Source organism: Strigops habroptila, chromosome 10 (genome assembly GCF_004027225.2).
Source record: "Strigops habroptila isolate Jane chromosome 10, bStrHab1.2.pri, whole genome shotgun sequence".
NCBI classification, from domain to species: Eukaryota; Metazoa; Chordata; class Aves; order Psittaciformes; family Psittacidae; genus Strigops; species Strigops habroptila.
Window position 1 is genome coordinate 35,471,309 of NC_046359.1, and position 5,330 is coordinate 35,476,638.

Here is a 5,330-nt window from a genome sequence, read left to right on the forward strand (position 1 = left end):
AGGGATGAGTTAATAGAAGCATATGCAGACTGCTTACAGCTCCCCAGCTACTGTCCCGAGCAGCACAGCTATGTGCCTGACAGAAAGAGAACACTGAGAACCCCTGTCCTGCCGTGCTTTTCCCCTGAATTCTCCAAAGCCTGACTTCCAAACTCGGTCAGAGAGCTCAGAACAAGCCTCAGAAGGTCCAACTGTAGCAACTAATCCCAACTGTAAGTACCTAACAAGCAACTTAATTTCTTTATCAGCTCTTTGAGGTTTTTCCACTCAATCACAGTTTTCGTCTATCACTTCCCTCGCAAGTTCCAATTTTACCTTTTCTATCACCTCTGCACCACGTCAATTCTCTATTTGGGTTGTTGAAGAAGTCTTAAGAGACTTGTGATCACAGGTAACAATTCCTTTCACATCTTTCAACCTCTTCCACCCAACCACCCCAGTCAGCTAAGGCAGTCCTTTGCCCAAAGAGTGCAGTTCTCATGCTGTGTTGCTATGAGCAGCAATTAGTAGCTAAGTGTAAAAAGTAATCTGTTTTAAAGCAACATGTGCCTAAACTGTTCTGTATGTACAGCTTGTCCTTTTTTGTTGTTTTCTTCTTCTACACCAAACACTGGCTGGGAGTTCTGCTGCTTCTTTGACACTTATCTTCACCAGCAGCTTCACACTACTTTGCTTGAGACACCAAAAGCATTAGTAGCGACCCATCTTGCTTCTGTAGGACCACAGGGATTTCACAAACATACAAATAAGACTGTGTTTCATAGTAAAACATAACTTTTATAGGGTGATAAAAATGCAACTGTATTATGTCCCACTGTCATAACACTTTATTACAGCTACCATATAGATACTGTATGTGACTATTTTAGTTAATGAAAAATCACATTATTTCTATCCCCTGTTTGTCATAAGAATGCCAGCTCCAATCTCTAGTTAGCCAGTAACTCCAGCCTCTCCAACTTGTTAAAGAAGTAGTTTCATACTTCATCCAGGTTGTCCCATATTCTTCAAACATACGTCTTCAGTCATACAGGCCCTCCTTAGGGCCGTCAGGTTCTGCCTTTCATGAAGCAGACAGGGTAGTTCAAAATTCCTGCTGTGGAGATATCACTTATATATATGTCTTCCTGTGGGTGTTAACCCTTTTAAATTGCCAATTATGAAGTACTAGTTTTTCAGCTGTGCTTTAACGCACCATAAGATGCTTCTGGTTCATGAGCAGAAGGATCTTCTCATTTGCTAAAGCCTAAGTGCTCTTTTGGTATCCAGAAAAACTATTTTCTTGTACTATTGGATAAGGAAGTGGTCATGAAGTTTAGTATTAGTGCTTCTGTTACATGTATACATGTGCTCTTGGCAAGTGTGACAATGGAGAATGTCCCTCTACTGAAGCTCAGATTTGAGACCAAAATCCTCTATTAACACCTGCATGTAGAAGGTGAAGATGCAACTGCATAACAATCCTCTTCCCTCAAGTGATCCAAAAAGCCACCATGATCAACTCTGTAGGGGAAGATAAGAGGAACATGTCTGAAAGATCTAAAGAATAAGTTTAAAACAAGTGAAGAAGAACGGACTGAGAGCCAGAAAAGAAGGAAGCTTAACAGAAGTCAGCAGAACAAGGAGGGAAAACACTCTGATCATGAAATCAAAATAACCCATCCTCACCCCCAGTGAAATCACACCCAGGAGGTGTTTCAGTATTTGTGTTTCAAGGTTCAGCCACCTGGATGTATTCTGGGGACACCTTCAGAATGTATTGGTTTGGATGTGCTGCACGGGGTGGTTACTATGCAGTCCATACACCTTTCTATGAGCTGATCCCTTCTTAAATCAGCACTTGAAGAATGGTAAGAATTACACCACAGTTTTGTAAATCCATAATATAATCTTTACTTTGCATTGTGTCTTCAATTCTGGTTACTCCATTTGAGAGGCTACCAGAGTGTTACAGGCCATCAGGGAGAATATAATCTACAGTCTTTAGTTCCACGCTTTCTGTACCACTGTAGAACAATACAGAAGAATTCAGACATACTGCATTTTTAGGTAAATATTGTATGGCAGGTACATTACAGAGCATTTAATGGGACATATAGGAGGTTTTTATAAGTCAGGGAAGTTACAAGATGCAAAGTGTTTAGGCTGGGGTTCCATAGCCTTAAGCAAGTCTTAACCGCTGGCTGTTTCGCTCCCATTTCAACCCCTGTAGGACCCATTTGACCTTCTGTGAAGCCACCTCAGGACAGACCCAGGCACACTGCCAAGCTGGCAGCTCTCCTGAACATTAAGGAGTTTTCTGATGCACTGGAGGTTGAAAGGGTTCAGCTGAGGCTGAATCAGGGCAACAGAGGCAAGAGGGACCAGCAACCAGCTGCTACATCAGCCAAGGCTGGCAAGGAATCACCAGGCTTTGCACTTTCATTCGATGATCAATGATGCTGCAGTGGTTAAGAAGCTATTTGTAAAGAAGCAAAGCAGCTGTTTGCTCTGTTAAAACATGGTTGGTTCTTTGCATGCTTAAATATAGTCACGTGTTATGTGGGTCTACTGTGTGACCAACATAGAGAAAAAGCTTGCCTCTGGGCACAAATGAACAATCCCTGGTGCATCTTGTTCATTTCTCTGAATACTGCCCTCAACCATAGGGCAGCACTGCCACAGCCAATGTGTTCAATAAAACCCCCTGCAGTCCATCACTCACTGAGAAGGTCAGTTTCCTTCCTGCCCCCAAATTTAAAAGGCATCTTATATGGCAATTTACAGTAAGACATTTTCAGACGGACACATCTAAGGCATTAGTTCACCCTCTTGCCTGCTGACTCCAGAAAGGAGCAGATGCCTTTGGGAGGTAGCATCTTTAAGCCACACACACAGTTTGCCAGAGCTCATTTGTCAGTGCCCTGAGGCAAGCCTTTCATCTTTTAGCCCCATAATGATAGCAGAACTGTATTATAGATGGCTGTATTTACATGCATGAGCAACCCAGTTAAAATATGTATTTCTGCTAGCCAATGCAAGCAGCAAATTCCCACTTGCTCACTATCAGCCAGCAAAGCCATTCAGGAGGTGTCCAGAAAACTCAGCCCCCTCTCCAAGAAGCCAGTCTTTAGAATCTTGCTGTGAACACATGCCTGTACTCGGGAAGATCCTGCTCAGTAGCAGCAGAGCAATACAGACTAGTCCTTTCATGAACAGATACTGCTGCTTCTAGACAAAACATGAACCCAACATGCAAACACACCTTCGAAGGAAATAAAAAACCCCAAAAATCAATTTCTCCCAGACCTCTTGGTATGACTGATGGTTTAAGTTCTAATAAAACGACTAAAAACTGCCACAAAAAAGGAGGCAGAAGAATGTGAGCACAAAATCAAAACTTGCTACAAAAACAAAGCAAAATATCCACAGAGTTGGTCTTGATTGAAATAGAAAACACTTTCATAGACATCAACATTACAGTTTAAGAGAAGCACCATACTCTTTAGTTTTATATTACTGACACAACACCTAGGAACTGCCTGTATGAGGAGTACTAACAGGCTGAGTACAGTGCTATTAGACTATTTCCACTTAAGAGCACTCAGAAACAGCACTCCTTACTTAAGATACTTCTAGAATGGCAGAAAGTAATTGCGTTCCCATTACAGGACTCACCCCTATAACTAACTTTGGCACAGAAAATAAGCACGTAGCTTCACCAGAAGCAAAGATTATGTTCAACAATAGGGCCTGTACTTGCACGAAGGCAGTTAACTCTGCTATCGTGTTGTGACCATGGTTTTATTTGCTCAGTTTCCACGGTCTTCAGTGTTACATGGTCCAGTTTAAGCCCACATTCTCCTGGGAGCATTTAGGCTGTTAAAGCAGTTACAGGACCTACATAAGCCTGCATAATCAGCAGGGCTTAGCAAGCTACCATGCTTTGTATTTTGCTGAGTAACTAATCTGCTTCTAAAATACTGTGGCATCGTTCTCATCTTAAAACTAACAATTCTACAGACTCAAAAGCCCACACCTGCCTTCAGTGCATAGCAACTCAGGCCGGCAGAAAGGCGGGGAGGTTCATCTGGAAGCCAATCTGTTACTTATGGTAAAAGTAGTAAGAGATGAAAGGCATGTTTTTGTCATCCCCAGCAACAAAGACAATTCAACTTTAGCTTGTATTTAAACCTTGAACTCTCAGCCTTGACAAAAGATAAAACCTTCATAAACAAACATTTGTGTTGAGTCATGCAGTATCAGCTTTTCAGAACTGACACCCCATGTCTTGGAAAGTAATCACGAATAACTTGAGAAAAAAGCTAGGATTAGTTCTTCAGTTTCCTTTAAAAAGTTAAGATCCTTTAAGAAAGTTATCTAACAAGAAGACTCCATAGATAGATAGACTTGACCAAAACACTTTGTTCCAGTCACTTAATTTCAAAGTTACCTCAGCACAGAGCATTGTACAAAGAATAATACTGTTTTCAGCTAAGCTTCTACTCCCTAAAGTCACACACTAATGCTCACAGGCTTTTGCAGGAAGTTGGACTTGTGCAGAGGCTGCAGTCTAGGTGAGAATAAGTTATACAGAAAAAACACATCTATTTGCTATATATTAATTTTTCCATATATATGAATATAAGTGAAGCTCAAACTTCACTTAAAAGGTAGCTACAGTATCATTTCTTCCCATAAAGCAGTGCGGGGGGATAACAGCATGTTAGCATCCTTACTAAAGATGAATGAGAGGATTTGTTCTGCCTATAGTACAAGGGCTTCCAGGTAACGTCATCTTTTAACATCAACCTATGGTATCATCTAAGCCTACAAGAAATCTGGAGAGGGACTTTTTACAAGGGCCTCTAGTGACAAGACAAGGGGGAATGGCTTTAAGCTGAAAGAGGGGAGATTTAGATTAGGTATTACAAACAAATTCATTACTGTGAGGGTGCTGAGGTGCTGGCACAGGTTGCCCAGAGAAGCTGTGGCTGCCCCATCCCTGGCAGTGTTCAAGGCCAGGTTGGACAAAGGGGCTTGGAGCAACCTGCTCTAGTGGAAGGTGTCCCTGCCCGTGGCAGGGGGTTGGAACTGGATGAGCTTTAAGGTCCCTTCCAACCCAAACCATTCCATTATTCTGTAAGTCTTAACCAGGCTTTCTTCACATTTATTATAGCAAAATACTATTTAGCCACTTTTATACTGCAGGAAGGAACTTACTGAGATAAAATATAATTATTTTGACAAGTTAAAACATTTTTAAAAGCATCTGCTTGGCTTCAGTTCCACCTCGCATTGTGACAGACCTGGGCACCAAAGCATCCAATTTTACAGAATAAATCCGTCAC